This window comes from Equus przewalskii, chromosome 10, assembly GCF_037783145.1.
Source record: "Equus przewalskii isolate Varuska chromosome 10, EquPr2, whole genome shotgun sequence".
Classification (NCBI taxonomy): Eukaryota; Metazoa; Chordata; class Mammalia; order Perissodactyla; family Equidae; genus Equus; species Equus przewalskii.
This window is the reverse complement of record NC_091840.1, coordinates 9,887,380-9,904,923: the sequence shown is the minus strand read 5'-3', so window position 1 is coordinate 9,904,923 and position 17,544 is coordinate 9,887,380. Positions and strand designations below refer to the sequence as shown.

At 40.4% G+C, this 17,544-nt stretch overlaps 1 long non-coding RNA gene across 1 annotated transcript in view; it reads right to left on the bottom strand.

Annotated features, from left to right (window-relative positions):
• Positions 1-13,416, bottom strand: part of LOC103549956 (uncharacterized) — a 61,533-nt gene extending 48,117 nt beyond the window's left edge. Inside the window, exons 1-2 of the long non-coding RNA XR_544646.2 lie at positions 13,338-13,416; positions 12,251-12,391 (exon numbers count right to left, since the gene is read on the bottom strand). This is a non-coding gene — a long non-coding RNA (uncharacterized lncRNA). The remainder of the gene's footprint in view (positions 1-12,250; positions 12,392-13,337) is intronic.
• Between the last annotated feature and the right edge of the window lie 4,128 nt (positions 13,417-17,544).

Sequence of the window (17,544 nt, the reverse complement as noted above, 5' to 3'; positions counted from 1 at the left end):
AGCTATGGTTTGCATGGATGGAAATACGATGCTGATTTATGCACTAAATCTGACTATAAGCTTTCATTTTCTATGAATTCCAAAGACCATGGATCGCCAACAGGTAAGTCACCCCAAGGCCGATGATCACACCAGATAAATTGGTTGATGATGGAATTATTAGTTCAAACCATGATAGTGACTTGGGATCTTACTTCTCTTTACCTAATTATCACAATGTAGTTCAATTTGGGTTTATATTTCATTATTCCACAAAAACCACCCTTTTCTAGATTATGAATGACACCTCCATGTGACCAAATGCAATAATTGTTTCTATTTTCCTCATCTTACTGGATTTCTCAGCAGCATTCAAGGACTGGTTGAAATAGTTTCTTCGCTTGGCTCCCATGATGCTAAATTTTCCATTTTAATCTCACCTTACAGATTATCCTTAGAGTCTTCTGTATCGCTCCTTCCTCTTCTGTTGACTCCAATCCATGGGAATAGCTCTCTCTTCTATCTACACATTTTCCAGGGAGTTGATCCATCTAATTCCCTGACTTTAAATACAGCATAAGTGCCAATGATCCCTAAAGTAGGTCAGTCCTGACTTCTACTCAGAATTCCGACTCCTTCTTGATATCTACACTGATGGCTAATAGGTATCCATAATTTAATGTACAACAATCAGACTGTTGGTATTGCTTTAAATTCTATCTTCTTGCATATATTTTCCCTACCAGAATGAACCACAATGTCATCCATTCTATTGCTGAAGCCAAATGTATGGGAATTATCTTTGATTGATCTCTTTTCCTCATCCCTCCACCCAAATCATCCTCTCCCTTCAAAACGTAGGCAAAAATCTATTTATTTTCTCTCCATCTTCACTACCACATCCCTCGCCAAAGCGCCCATCAGCTTTTACCCGGAATTCTGAAATAGTCTCTGGGATATACCCCTTTCTTCGTCTCTTGCTCTTCTGCAACTGAAACTCTGCTCGATACAGTCAGAGTGGTGTTTAAGACAGAAACCAGATTAGATTACTCTTCTTAAAATTCTACAAGCGTTTCCCCCAGCAATGAAAATCAATCAAAGGTGCTTCTTCTCCTCCACAAAGCCCTCCAGAGTCATGCATATGTCTCATTTTGTGCTGGTCTCTCCTTTGCCCACTGAACAGACGCATATTGGCCTTCTGCCTGTGCCTCAAACACATCAAGCTGTTTTTAGGAGGACTGAACCAGCTGTACCGGTAATATTTACATTGGTGACTTCTTCTGGACATTCAGATCACTGCTAAAATATCATCTCAAATAGAGTTCCTGTGAACCGAAATGTTCAGTACCTAGTCAGCCTTTCTCTAATAAATTACCAGCATGTCTCTCAGCACTATTACTATTGTTTATTTCTGTCATTCTCCGTGGAGAGAAAGAATTCTTCTAGCTCCTTTGCAGCTGTATCTCCAGTACCTAGAATAGAGCCTGGCATTTGGTAGGTAGGCAGTTAATATTTTTTGACTAAGTAAGACTAAATTTTAAATGAGAAGACAAGATGAATGGCAGCTTCCATAGAGGTCTGCATAGCTGACTGTTACATGCTCATAGCTCCTTCCAAGACATTGACGCAAAGACTCAAAGGGTCAGCATTTGCATTTTTGAAGGAAAGTGTCCTTCAAAATTGCACAAAGTGTTTACATTAGAGAAAAAAGGTTAAAGCTTATATTATTTAAGAGAAAGAGACAGACAGAGAGAGAGAGAGAGAGACAGAGACACACGGAGAGAAAGAAAGAAGGAAGGAAGGAAAAGGAGGGGGGCGAGAGAGAGAGGGAGGGAGGGAGAGACAGAGAAAGAAAGAGAGAAAGAGAAAGAAAGAAAGGGAAAGAAGAAAAGAAAGAGGAAGAAGCTATTCAAGGACAACATGTATTTATGAGCGGAAGAATGACTGCTGTGTATTTTACTTTAGTTTTCTAAATGAGGCTCTCTCAATCTTCTGTTCTTCTCTTTTCAGCCCCAGTAGTCTCTTCTCCATTCCTTTGGGGAGGGCCCTCGTTCACTGGTCCCCCAGATATTTTAGGGCTCCTCATGTGAAGTCAGGGCTACACTGGTGAAGGCAGACCAAGGCTTTTTGACCTGGTAGGCACCAGAACCCTCAAAGGCTGCCTACCCATAGATTTCCTCCCACTGCTCTGTCCCAGAGTCATTAAATAATTTCTTTGCTGAAGGCTTTCCAGGTTTCTGAGCTCCATAGTAAAATGCTAAACCTCTGTACTAATACCTCTGGGAGTCAGAATGTTTTAAGCCATTATCACAAACACCTAAAGGGAAGTACTTGAAAAATGAGAGCAAGATTAAAACCTGATGGGGTGAGGAATGAAATGCCCGGGAAGGGGAAGGAGAGGCACCAAAAGAGGAGCGAGGGTGCCAAGACAAATCCCACCTCCCTGCCAAACATCGCGAAGGTACTAAGTGAAGTGAGAGATGCTTCTGCTCATACCAGGCATTTCGGAAACCGATACTTTCCATGGGAATACGCAAAGGAGGATATGATGTTCCAGTCGATGTATTCAGATATATTCATATATACATTCATTGAAACGTAATCAAAACCTTCCCATCTCAATTTGGACATTGGTTCAGCTTTCAGTTGTTAGCAGCAGCCCATTCTTTATGGGAGCTTGTTTGTGCTGGTAAACTCCCTGGCGACAGAGCAGTCCTCTGAGATCATGTGTTAGGGTCAATTTCTAGAACTCTTCCCATATTTTCTGATGCAATCAAGTGTAACAATGTCGTATCCTAGTAAACATGGAAATAGAGCAAAGGAAACATTTCTCTGTCTACTTCTGAAAATAATAGACTGGATTAGGACTCGGGTTTGAGTCCAGGAACCTACTTGAAGTTCTATACCAGGTCTCTTATGTTCTGTTTGCCTACAGATGAAAAAATTAGCAGGAAGAGTAGGAGCCAGCTACGCAAAACCCGTTATGTATTCAGTCATACAGATTTCAGAGTGGACAGGTGCCAAAACAGACTGAAAACATGTCTGATCTTTGGTCATTCCAACTGCCCTTCCTATGGAGGGAAGGTTGAATTTGATCTCTGGCTATGCAAATGTCTTTCCTTTTCACGCTGATCTTTCTGGCTGGGTGGCAGAGAGGAAAGACCTTCTTCTTGTTACTGAATCACTCATCAACTTCTAACCTTGAGGAAGCCTCTAAAATATCTCTGGGCATGAATTTCTTCACGTATAAAATGAGACAATTTATTAGGTAATGACTAAACTCTTAGGAATATGAAACTGAAGAAATAAGGACTTCTGAACCATATTTTTTATGTTTTAAATTTTGCATTTAGACAAGTGCCAAGCCATTTTGTTTTAATAAAACACTGGGATTTTTCCATATCAGAGCGAATACTGAATTTCTTTTTTTTTTAATTGTGGTAAGGACACTTGACAGGAGATCTGTACTCTTCAGAGATTTTGAAGTGTACAGTATAGCATCGGTACCTATAGGCACAGTGTTGTACAGCAGATCTCTAAACTTACTCATCTTGCATAACTGAAATTTTATACATGTTGAGTAGAAATGCCTTATTTTCCCTTTCCCCCAGATCCTGGCAACTAACTTCCTAATCTTTGCTTCTTCAACTATTTTAGATACTCATATAGGTGGAATCATGCAGTATTTGCCCTTCTGTGACTGGCTTATTTCAGTTAGCATAATGTCCTGAAGTTTCATCTACGTTTTCGCATATTGCAGGATTTCCTTCTTTTTTTAAGGCTGAATAATATTCCATCGCGTGTACATATAACATTTCTTTATCCATTCTTCCAACAATGGGCATTTAGGCTCTTTCCACGTCTTGGCTATAGTGAACAGTGCTGCAATGAACAAGAGAGTGCTATATCTCTTTGAGATCTTGATTCAATTCTTTTGGATACATAGATTCAGAAGAAGCATGAGCATTTGCTTGGAGCCTTATTCACCAACATTAAGTCATAGGTATCAAGAATCAAAAGCTTAGCCTTTCAGAAAAACACCAAAATGGTAGTGAAATTTCCCAGGTAATTTAGAGAAAGGATGATTTAGAGGTACTTAGCTCCAGTTGTGTGTCAAAATTTGAGCTAGGTGATTCACGTCTACGACATCATTTGATCTTTACAGCAACAAAGGGTTTGGGGAAGACAGACTCAAAGGCTGAGGACACTTTGATTTTTAAAACGCATTTGGAATGTTCAGATTTTGTTATTAAACGGCATTTAATAATAAAATATCAGATTAGAAGATTTTGGTGGCGTTGAATTACATTGCAAATATTTCTGATAAGTTAAAACATTCTTCTTGTATATACCTATTGCTTGCTCACTACAGTTTGGAAAAGTCCTGGGTGGAGATAGGAAGCAGGCTTTTGAATGTCAGAGGTAAGGATTGACACCCGTGAACTTGATTTTCTCAGCCAAATATGTTACTCAGTCTAGACCTGTGCTTAAGGTAGACTTTTTGAACTAAAGCCCTCTTAGAAGAACACTCTGAGGCTTAAGTCAATATATGATGATTAAATGCCTTGGCATTTTTAAGTATTTTACTAAACATGGGAGATTAAGAAAACCAGGCATCGTAAATCTCCGAGTCCCTGACCTACATATGGTCTAATAATAGAATTAAGAATTTGAAACATCTTAATCCTTCCAACTGGAGGAAGAAGAAATCACATCATTGGACTACATCCTTTTTCAGCCAGACTATATGGTTGTGCGCTTTCACTTGCTGAGATGAAGACATTTTAAGGCTGCTCTAAGTAGAACTAGATATTTTACAACTTAAGACTTTCTCCTGGAATATCAATGAGATGGAGGGGAAGCTTCCTTTTGTCAAGAGCTCTCATGTTGTTGGTCTCTTTCAAAGTTATCGTGGGAAAGGAAGCCAAGTAAAGACAGAGGTTTTGGATTTCATTGTATGCAAGGTTGTAGTTATGGATTACTCAGGATTACACGGTTAGTCAAGGTGCTATTGGTCAGTTTCTTAATTTCTACAATTTCCTCTTTTTTATTCTTGTTTGGTGAAACGTTCTCTGTAGAACTTGATAGCAATAAGCCTGATGTGAAATGATGGAAAATAAAGTAATGACTTGTTCTTTAAGAAAGTCTCTTTTGATGGCAAAATCATTATAATTTGGAAAATTAGAAGCCTGTAGTAGTAGCTCAGACAGAATTCTCCATGCTGGGACTAATTCTTGCATAAAGGGTTCTCTGTGATCCTCTATTGTTACAGGTGTCTAATTCCTATCTCCCTGTTTGCCTAAAGCTGAGCGGGTGTGAGAAGTGAAGGGATGATCCCTCATTTATAAGAATTTACCCCACCAGGGTGGCTGACTGTCAAATCGCACCTTCTGTGTTTCCTTCCCATTTTTCAGTTACTCCAAACATCAGTCACTGTGCCCACGTCAGCACAGGTTGCCCTCCTTCCCGCGTTCTACGTTAGAAACTGTCTTTGCTCCACAGCACAAAAAATAGGAATTGTGTCCTATACTCATTATTTACATAATATATTGCTAAACATCTAGGTAAAAAATGACTGATAATTGCCAAATATCATTTCCTCTGTTTTGACAACTCAAGGGTGACACGTAGGACCTCATTTCCATTAGCGGAGTCAAAAGCAACCCATAATTTGAAGGAAAATGGATCAGAGATGAAATATAAGGAGTACGAAAACAGAAGTGATAAGTATGTAGACTACAGGTTCAAATTAATTCATTACCTTCATTACAGATATTTATCAAGTTACGATTTTAGTTAAAATGATAGCTACCTAACCAAAATTCCTTGCATTTATCCTTCTATACTTTCCGTGAAGAGGTTGATGCCAAACCTTTCTGGTCTGGACTATTTCTTCTAACCCTCAAATATAGCCCTACAGAGGCTGACTTTGGAAACAGCAAAAATAGCACTGCTGTCTACCACAAAATAGAATGTTTCTGCCACTCGTCTGGGCCTTTTCTGACCAATCTGATTTGTGCAGGCGGGTGTTCAAACTGGGATCTGAAAGGTGGAAAGAGGGATGGGAGACGTTTTTTCTTCATTTCAGACAACAGATTTCTTCTGCACTCCTGTGAAGTGCAGCTGAAGAAACAGTGGACCAGCCTGGACAAATGCAATTGTCTTAGGTAAACCTATTTTGATTTTCCAACTGTCATGTGTTCGTTACAAGACCTCGCTTTAGAAATTCCCCAAAGACCTGTTAGAGGACAGGATGGTACAGATTAAAATGAATAAATAAATAAGAGAAAGAAAGAAAAGGAAAAAAAATAGTCCAGACTCATGTTTCCTTATTTGTGATGTATTGCAAAATCACTTCTCAGCTCGGTGCCAGGACAGTGCTTGGGGCAAAGGGAAGGTTTGTTAGGACACGACTCTTCCTCTGACTGAGGTATTCTTTTGTATGGCACAGAACCCTCCTTTCGTTTTAATGACTTTGACAAGAGGTGGGGGCAAGGCGTTCATCACTTCTCACAAAGGTTTCATTGACCAAGTTTATGATTTTTGTTCGAAAGCACTTCCTACCAAACAGCAAGACTTTGAAGTTCGTTCTTTGTTCAGTCACGCTTGTTATGGTTTCTTTAAGAAGAAAAAGAAGATGATGAAAAAACCCTACTCCCTTATGGTCAATTCTCTGTACAAAAAAAATTTAAAAATACTTCTGCTTCCAGGACCACAAGTCTAATGTCAAATCCTGCCTCAAAATTGTTTGTATTACACCTTTGATTGCTACAACAAGTTAAGTAGCTCATACAGCTCTCCTCTGCCTATATAGTTTATCCCATTTCGTGTGTGTGAATGTGTATATGTTGGTGCTATTAACATAGAAACTGCAAGCACTGTTCTGTAACTGCCATCATTCCATCTTCTAGATTTGTGTCTTTTTATGATCTCCTGAGTTCACGCAACTTTAAGGGAATGCTTCAAATTATTCTTGCTGTGACTTTTCACTTATTTCATTTATTTATTTATTTGCATCATTTTAGACTTAGCTTTCCAACTCAAATCTAAGTTAAACTTAATGAAGGTAGCAGTGTGTCACTTAAAATTACTGATTTCTGGAAAAGTTCTTTTCTTTCTTTCTTTTTTTTTCGTGGGGGGGGAGCAGTATGTATTGCTGGCAAGTATTTGCCATGTGTCCAGGTCTGGTTACTTTTGTGGATGTTTTGCTTTCTTTTTGTTGTTAAGTCGTGGTGGTCTCACAATTGTTTGCGTTGTTCCATCCACCTGGCCCCCAGCTGTCCATTGGTTCTATAAAATCATGTTGAAAGCTCACAGTGTAGAATGCAAACACCAGTCAAGGAATCAAAAGTGTCAGCAAACGTGTCCCACAGAAGAAACGCAAAAGCACGTGTCCTCTTGCGGCTGAATGTGGACGTTGTGCCTTCAGTGGACACTCCATGAGCAATTTTATTTCAGACCACAGACATTATAAAATCACTACAGAAGATTTCCTGTAGCTTGACACTCCGCTCCTTCAGCCAAGTATACTAAATGTACTTTACTTCTTATTAGCTTTCCTTTCATATTGAACTTTATATTGTAAACTACCTCCTTTTATTGTTATCCACCGAGGAGCGGTTTCTTGGCATAGAACAAGGGTGAAACATTGCCAAAAACACTTTTTGGCACAAGGTATCAGTTAAGCTGATATACCAACCTGATGAAGAAAGATTAGCGTATTTCTCAGCAGTTTTCTTGATTATTTCAGAACAAGGCAACAGAGTTCTATATGCTGTTTCTTTGAAGTGGATGTCATGTTCGAAATTATTCTGTTGAACATAGTACTCGCATCATCATTATCTGAGTGTTGCAGTATCCATATTGAAATTAATTTCTTGTTAAATAGATTGTTTTCTTCACCTCATGCTCCCTCTTGTAGCTATTTTTTTTATTTGAAATACAGATTCAAAGGAAAGTCAGTGCTGTTTTTAAGTAGGTTGCAGTCAGAATACTGCAATATACAAGATAGAAACTGAACACACTTAAGTACATTCAACATTAATAATATGTCTGTTGTTGAAAATGACTTCAGAATTCAAATACTAAAATAAGGCTCCTGGGAAAGTGCTAGGAGCAATGGATGAATGGTCAGAGTGAACTTTCTACGGCAATTCAAATATCAGGTTGCTTAAATGCATGGTATATAATAATATCACCTTCAGTCAAGACTATTTTGGCTTTGTTGTCTTTTCCAATGCATTTTTTCATATCCTAGCACTGTGGAAGCCCGTGTGGCACAGTGGCTTGGCCTGGGCTCTAAAGTCAGAATATCTGGGTTTAAAGCCCCAAGTTCACCATTTCTAATTGTGTGACATTTAGCCAGCTACCTAACTTCTCTGTCCTCATTTCCTCATCTGAATCTGAGACAGTAATAGCAGCTACCTTATGGGAGTCGTGTGAGGATTAAATGAGAAAATTTATGCAAAGCATACAATGTGAACTCTTATTACATCACGGCAGAGAAATCCGTGACTGCCTTCAGTCCTAAACTTTCTGTGATTTCTGATCCTTAAGAAACCTCCTTCATTTCAATGACAATCAAAATTATGCTCTGGAAATTTAAATTCACTCCTTTTCTGCCATGGTCCTAACTGGGGATCTCTGAGGCATCCTCCCACTGCCAAACAACTAGACTTTACACAACACTCACTCTTGGGGATGTTGATGGTCACACAAAAGGTGTGGACTGGATCTGAAATAGATGGAGAGGGAAGAGTAGCCCTGATGGCAAAAGCTCAGGACAGTGCTACCACTGGAACACTGAGCTGGAGCCAGCCAGAGAAGGGACAAAGCTGAATCTGGAACTCTGATGCTAGGCTGAGACTGCAATTCAATGGGGACTCCTGGAGCCAGTAAAACAAGTCTTCTCTTGAGGAAACGTATCCAATTCAGGTCTTTAGATATTACACAGTTTAAGATCTACCGGTGAGCTCGTAATCAATATCACTAAGCTCATAAAAAGGCAAATCTATCTGAATGAATCACGGACACAAACAACAATAGAAGGATCAGCTAAATAGGTAGGTACCAATAAAAAATGGATCACAGCCCCACTTAGAAGTAGCCCTAAAGGACAACAGTAAAAGGAAAGACCTCCTAGCAGGCAGAATTTTGGCCAGCGCACCTGGTTATCCACTTTGTGTGAGCAGAAAAATGGCCTGAAATAAGAATATACAGTCTCATGGGCAATGTAAATAGCCTGGCTGATTGGATAGGGACCTGGAAATATTAGAAGATTGGAGACAGGAGTGCTGAGAAAGAGGCATGTGGTTGATCCAACAGGAATGAACACAAAGAATGAGAATCTTTGTATCTCACACTAGTGTTGAGCAAAGAGCAATGCCAACTGCAGAGGAGATAACCAAGTTGACAGAATGATACAGCCAGTAGATGTCAGCAGCCTCTAATATCCTTGGATATCTCAGTGCTTGAGCAATGGGCTCATGTGCAGACTAACTAGGATGGCCGAGGTGGAGGTTAGTCATAGGCTCAACAGCAAGGGTTGCCTCTCACCAAGGCTAATTTAATTACTGCTGGTGGATGGCTGGCCTGCTGGCAATAGAGACCAAGGCTGTGGCTGGCCCTCCCTACTGGGGGCCAGTTCTTCCTGTATATCAGCCAGCCATTTGGTAGCAAGTCAGAAAGGGAAATATTTCATCTTGGCTTGGATTGACTCATATTCTGGATATGGGTTTGCAATTTTTGTACGCAGTGGCTCAACCATCAACAATCTTCCAGGTCTCACAGAGTTTCTGATCTACTAATGTGGGATCCCACATGACATCACATCAGACAAAGGGACATGCTTTACTACAAATAAGGTGCAGCAATGGGAACATGACTATGGGATCCACTGATCTTACCATATACTATACCATCCAGAAGCTGCTGGATTGAAAGATCATGGCCTCTTGAGGGTTCAGCCCAGGCACCAGCTTGGAGAGGACACCCTGTGACAATGGGGTACCATCTTTCAGAACATGGTATACATATTAAACCACATCTCATCTATGGTGCTGTGTTCCCAGTAGGTAGAATACACGGGTTTGGGAATCAAGAGCAGAAGTAGGAGTGGCCCCACTCACATGCTTGGTGACTCATGTGGAGAAGGTGTGCTTCCTGTCCCCACAACTTTAGGCTCTATGATCTAGACATCCTGGGTTTCAGAGGGGATGCTGTCAGCAGGAAACAGTAAGAATTCCACTAAAATTAAAGCTAAAGCTGTTACATATAATTTTGGGATCCTCATCTTAGTAAACTGCAGGCACAGAAAGTCCTTACCATGAGAGGATAGAACCATTGCTATAAAATAGGGTCAGGGAGAAGTATGTTTGCCACTGGGACATCTCTTAGTATCCTCATGTCCAGTTCTAACTATAAATGGTTAAGCAACTAAAACAACAAGCAAACTCAAGGGCTCAGACAGCTCAAGGATGAGAACCTGTGTCATCCCACTAGGCAAGCCACCCAGACCAGCAGAAACGTTAGAGGAGGGGAAAGAAGAAAGTGTAATGGAGGAAAGAGATGATGAGCATCTGTTAACTCCCTGGGACAAACTGCAGGAGCAGGGACCATAGTTAATCTCACTAACACTTCTTTTTCCAGCGTTCGTTACTAAGGCTATAACAGGGATTTGGAAAACGAGATGAATTTAAATCTGATTCATTCCCTTACATGTGCCAAGTACTCCATAATCAAGGTAACACACCTATTATACGATCTAACGTTCCCAGATATCTCCGGTCTTCAAGGATCACACATCCCTTTAGTGATTAAAAAAAATCTGGGTTTTCTTTCTGCTCAAACACAGGAAGTTGTCTTTTATGGGAGTTGCCCTCCTCAAACGTTCTTGATAATCTCTTTAAGAAATGCTTACACGTTACACAGATCAGTCAGCCAGCCCCCTGGAGTCAGATAGCTATTTTGCACGTTTTAGGCTGCTTCTTATGTTTCAAGCATGGCTTCAATCACGCTAATGCCACTCCCCGTGTATCTCTTAAGACTCCTCATGCTGCAGGTCACAAAAAACACATCTCAAACTGGCTTACACAATAAAGGGAATTTATCAGTTTCCATAACAGGAAGTCCATCTAGAGGGAGGGCCTCAGAATTGATGAACCAGCAGCTTGAAAGTGTCATCAAGTACATATTTTCTTCTACTGTCTTCCTCTGCCTTCGGGGTGTTAGCTTCATGCTATGTCTGACTCTCCTCCATTCCTACTCCCCATGACCCCAAGGTCATGGAATTCTGCCAGTAGCAATAATGCCACGTTTCCTCATTCTTGTTAAACAGGAAAGAGAATGTGTCTGACCCAGCATTCCAAAGAACGGTACCGAGAATCAGCCTAACTGGTTGGCTTAAGTTACATACCTGTTATAGAATGAATGTTTGTGTCCCACCAAAATTCATATGTTGAAACCTAATCCCCACTGTGATGGTATTTGGAGGTGAGGCCTTTGGGAGGTGATTAGTTCATGAAAGTGGAGCCCTCATGAATGAGATCAGAGGCCTTATAAAAAGAGACCCTGGAGAGTTCCCTCTCCCACTTCTGCCATGTTAGGATACATCCAGAAGATGACCATCAATGAACCAGAAAGTGGGCTCTCACCAGACACTGTGCCGGCACCCTGCTCTTGGACTTCCCAGCCTCCAGAATGGTCAGAAATAAATTTCCCTTGTTTACAAGCAATATAATCTGTGGTATTCTGTTAGAGAAGCCCAAATAGACTAAGACAATAGACCACCTTGAACCAATGGCTATGGCCAAGGAATAATATGTTCTGATAGGCTGAACCAACCAAGACCCACCATCAGGCTAGGGCAGGTTCAGCTTCACCCAAAATGCACTGACTCTGTTGAGGAGAAGCGAACATGGATAAAACTCTGCGAATTTTTAGGAAGTGAAAACGGATGCTATACAGGAACCAACAATGTTTGCTAGAAGCACTATTTTTCCAAGCATGGACAAGGCCCTCCCCTTAACCCACCATGGAACTGAAGACTTGAAAAATAACAGAACGCAGAAAATTTACAAAGTAAAGCCAAAGAAATCTTAAAAATGAATTATAGATATAACTGTTGCTACACTCCATAGTCCACTCTCTAGTCTACAGAAGATCCTTTGTGCCAGTTCTTCCTACACTTTACAGTGCATACACATCCTTGGACATCTTGTGAAACTGCTGATTCTAGAGCGAGGCCTGAGATTCTGCAATTCTAACACGTTACCAGTGATGTTGAAGATGCTGGTCTGAGGCCCACACTTTGACAGCTTCTCTCCCGATCTCCTGGTCCTCTGTCAAAGTGCTCACCTTGAAGAGAAGGCACCCTTGAGACTCCTTCCTCTCTTAAGAGACCGATCTCCATTTCCTTAAATCCCACAGAAAGAAATACAAGTTCATAAAATGAAACACTTGACAGAATTTTAAGTTCGTCTCCAAGAAAGACAGCTCATATTATTCTGAGAAGGGTCTCACTCCACATTGTTCCCAAACTTTCCCTTCTGAGTAAAGTAGTTGCTTTACCAAGGCATAGTCAAAAGAGTCCTTAAAATGTCTTTTCCAAAAACAAGGAGGGATATTTCCTCAGTTATGAATTTAGACTTCCATAGCTAGAAGAAAAACCAACAGAGCTACAAGCATTAAAAACTGTACAAACAAAGGCTTTAAAATGGCATTTTTCCCACACTTACAGCTTTCAAGAGTTTTAAATTACAGGATCTAGTCTCAATAAGTATATAACTGTATCTATTTGATCTATATATCTACATATGTGCTCGCATACACACACACATATATGTTTACTAGAATGAATTATGCCAATAGCTCACGACATTTTTGCTTTTCCTTTCCCATTTTTTTTTTTTTTTTTTGGGGGGGCTCTGAGTGGCTGCCCTGGGACTCTAGGTAGCGTTTACAGTAACAGTTCTATTTGTGTATACATTTCAGTTCTAAACAGCTAACTTTCCAACTTTTCCAACATAATTCATCTGCCCAGAGAATACCAGCCCTCAGGAAGAGAACTACAATGCTGACAGCACGGCAGTGTGCATTACTTGGCGGCGCACAGGAGGACCACAAAGGCATGGTAAGTGAAATATGTAACGATATTCCCTCACAGATGAAGTGAGTTTGTGACTATTTTAGAATTCAGCAATATTAGTTCCTGGTCATTCTATTTATACTGCTTTTTAAAGCAAACTTTCTGATATTTGGTTCTCTTGCACTCCTGATCATATTTAGTCAGCAACAGAAAAATAATTTGCTCAAAGAAGCACAAATTGGGGAGGGCATGGGCTTCAAAGGGAGAGCTTTACCTTGAATCTGGAGCCTGCAGAAATGCCTTTTCAGGTGTGGATGGCACTTCCTTATTCCTGAGCCTCTCAGAGTGGGTCTACCTTTGTCTGTAATTAAAGGGCCAGAAGCTAGTTTTATATATAACTCAAGGCAATTGTAAAATATAAGTATATTTCCCCTCTGTTTAAATAAATGGAATAATTTGTCCCATAATCACATTGGTCTCTGTGAGCTCTTGAAGTTTTATTAAGGTGTAACTTGTGAGTCACACTATTACTTGGTTATTAAGCTTGAGTCTCATAGTACTTCTTAAAAATATGAATCTTAACTTTGTGTAACTTTAAAGAATGGAAAGGTTTGAAGACACATCATCACCAAAATCGTAAGGTCCTGGTTCATCCCTCTCAATCTGAGCACAAGCTGTGCAGCATTGATCATGTGTTAGATAAAGAGTCACAAGGCAGATGAACATGGTGGCTAAGACCAGGCGCTATGAAGCTGCACTGTCTGGGTGTAAATCCTGGCACTGTCACCTATTAGCTAGTTACAATGTCTTGGAAAAGATGCCTAAAATATCTGTACCTCTGTTTCCTCCACTGGAAAACAAGGAAAATGATAGCACCTTCTTTAGAGGTGTTGGTAGAATAAATAGTTAATAAATGTAACGACCTTAGGAGAAAAAGCATTCAATAAATGTCAGAGATTGTGATCACCGTAGTTCAGTGGTTCTCAATTAGGGGAGATTTTACCCCCCAGGGGACATCTGGCAATGTTCAGAGACAGACTGAATTGTGAGTCCTGGAGGTGGGGGCTGCTACTGGCATCTAGTGGGTGGAGACCAGGGATGCTACTAAACATCGCACCATGTGTGAGAGAGCTGACCATCACCACCACCAACAGAGAGTTATCCAGCACAAATATCAATAGTGCTGAGGTTGACAAAGCATGCCATAGCATTTCTTGTATATCAAATATACATCTCGGAAAGAAGTTACAAGAAATGAGTAAAAGATGGGACAACCTCTTCTCTTAACCTCCTTCATTCTATTCTCTATACAGTAGGAAGGATAGCTTGCCTCTTTTAGATATAATATACAGAAGCGGGGCTGGTCCAGTGGCTCAGCGGTTAAGTGCGCACATTCTGCTTCAGCGGCCTGGTGTTCGCAGGTTCTGATCCCGGGTGCGGACAGGTCACTGTTTGGGACGCCATGCTGTGGTAGGTGTCCCACATATAAAGTAGAGGAAGATGGGCATGGATGTTAGCTCAGGGCCAGTCTTCTCAGCAAAAAGAGGAGGATTGGCAGTAGTTAGCTCAGGGCTAATCTTCCTCAAAAAATATATGTATATATACAGAAGAGTGCATATATCATAAATGAACAACTCCGAATTTTCACAAACTAAACACATCCATGTAACTAACACCCAGATCAAAAATCAGTATATTAACAGGACTCCAGTTATAACCTTCTCTAAAAATCCACACTTTCCTGACCTGAAACATAATAGAAGATTTTTTTGTGCATTTATACTTTATAGAGATGGAATAACATGTTAAGTAGTTTTTTTGTGCTTGGGTTTTTTGCTCAAATCTTATAGTTTTGAGATTTACCCATATTGTTGCATGTAGTTACAATTTCTTCACTCTCACTGCTGTGTAGTATTCTATTGCCTGAATGTACCAGAAATTATATACCCATTCTACTCTTCAAAAGCCTTTTGGTAGGTCTCACCCTGGGGCAGTTATGAATGTATGGCTGTGTACATTCTGGTACACAACTTTTGGTGTATAAATACATGAATTTCTGTTGGATTTGTATAGCATAAGTTTTTGAAAGTAATAGAAAACCCAGTCATGACTTTCCATGACAGTTCACACAAATTCCAGTTGGGCACACTTCCTAGTGTGCCTGAGATAGTGCCAGCTTGCGCCTGTATGCCCTTACATCTATCTTCACTCTCAGAAGTGTCCCACTTGGGGCAATAAAGATGTCTATTATCCTTTACACAGCATCTTCCTAATATTCCCACTTATTTTCCTGACTCTTTAACTGCAGGTCTCCATTGCTCAATCTTCCCCAGCCACACCGTTCTCTTTCTGGTTTCCCAGACATGCCACACATTCTTCATGACTCGATGCCTATCATATATGTTCAGTCCTCCACTCTGGGCATAGTTGGAATCTTCTCATCTTTCAGTTCTGAGTTTAAATGTCAATTTCCCGGAGGGATGCTACCTGGCTCAGGCTAGGTATGTTCATGGTTTCCCCCATGTTCATATTTACTATGCCTACATACTTTCCTTCGTAGTATTTACCACATAATGCAATTGTTTATTTGTGGGCATGAATGTTTATTACACTCTTTGAAGGGAAATATGTGGGATGAGGGGCACTAAAGCAGATTACTAAGACTGTGAAAGCTGAAGCCAGACAGCCACAGACAAATCACGGCTCTGCCACTTCCTATCAATGAGATGGGCCTATCACGGAACCTCTGTGTACTGTGGTTTCTCTATCTGTCACGTGGGAGTAATTCATTTAGTACCTACCTCATCACGTTCTGAGAATCATAATAAAAGCTAATAAAAGTAAATAAAAGAAACAGGCTTAGAACAACGCCTGATGAATACTATGTGCTGCTTAGATGTTATATTATTAGTATCCTCATCTGATTCACCACATTCACTGTGTTACTAACAGGCAAAGCAGGCACTCAAACTTGGCATTCACTGATCCCTAACATCTTTCTGCTTTCTGCTAGTAAGGTCCACACTCTGGAAGAGATATACCTATGCTTTTGACTGGAGAGTGGTTCCAGGAAAACAAGAGTATCTTGAGTCACCTATGAATATCCATTGACTGAGGTTGGAAATGGGGATAAAAATAATGCAGATGGATTGAAGGTTAAGAATCCATTTCATAATCAAAATCTATTGTTTCTACCTGAAATTGAAAAAAATAACCCAAATAAGATCACTTCTCACCAAGTCCTTCACTGATCCCTAGACCCAGTCATGATCTGTCTCCTAGACCAATGCCAAAGACTCTTCTTCCTGCTTCTCCCCACCCCAGTTGACTCCCTGAACAGATTGAAACTTTCATAATGTGATGATAAGATCTACTGTTCCAGCCCTCAAACCCTCAGATGGCTTCTTTCCATCCCATTCACAATATGGTCCAAAGTCTTTGCCAGGACTTGCCAGGTCTGCATGCTCCTCCCTCTTTAACTTCATCTCCTCTTGCTCTTTCAGCTTTTGCTCTATTCCAGTCCCAGAGGGCCCTTTGATGTTCCACAAACATGCCAATAGAGCTCCCCAGAGGGCTTTGGTATATGTTGTCCCTCTGCTTGGAGTAACCCTCTCTATATATCCACCTGGTTCAATGTCCATCACTTCAGCCAGGTTTCTACTCAACTGTCACCTCCTCAGAGAGTTCTTCCCTGCCCACCTTACCTAAAATAGCACCTCTTACCCTATTCTATTACCCTTGCTTGTTCTTCTTTATAGAACCGATCACCTGAAAAATTATATATTTATTTGTTTTTTATTGGTCCATCTCTACCAGTAGAATATAAACTCCATGCATAAAGGCACTTTATTTTATTCTCTACTGAAGAGAACATCAGCTGGCATGGAGTTGGTAGGACTTAAAGGAAAGAGGCATCAATTATAATAGTATTAGTAATCATCAAGGTGAACTCACTTGAGACCGTATTGTCTGTGGGTCTCCATGCGGGGTGCTTTTTATGCCTTATCTAATTTAATTCTGCTATTGAATTAGTGCTGCTACCATCCCTATTTTACGAATAAAGAAACTGAAACTGAGAAAGGTCAAGCTATCTGCTCCACTAACACGCTTAGTAATGAGCAGTGTGGGGTTTCATTCACATCATTGCTTGAAACAAGAACGCCTCATTGTTACACTCTATGAAGCACCAATGATAAATTCCAATTCATTCCATTTTTTCCTTAGGACCAATTATAAGTGTCAGGGATGAAATAGGAGTAGTTACAAAAGCGTATCTGACCCCCAGTTTCTCTTTTACTTCAGAGTAAAATTGCTGGTTGCCAAAAGGCAGGCAGCGACTTGAACATGCGTGTCATAATAATTATCAGAACGAAGAGAATCTGAATGTAGCAGAAAGGGCAAAATTCAGAATTCTCAGCATAAGAGACGCTCACTTTCAGAAAGAGCCTTGAATTTATCTCCATTTTAATGTCTTTCCACAT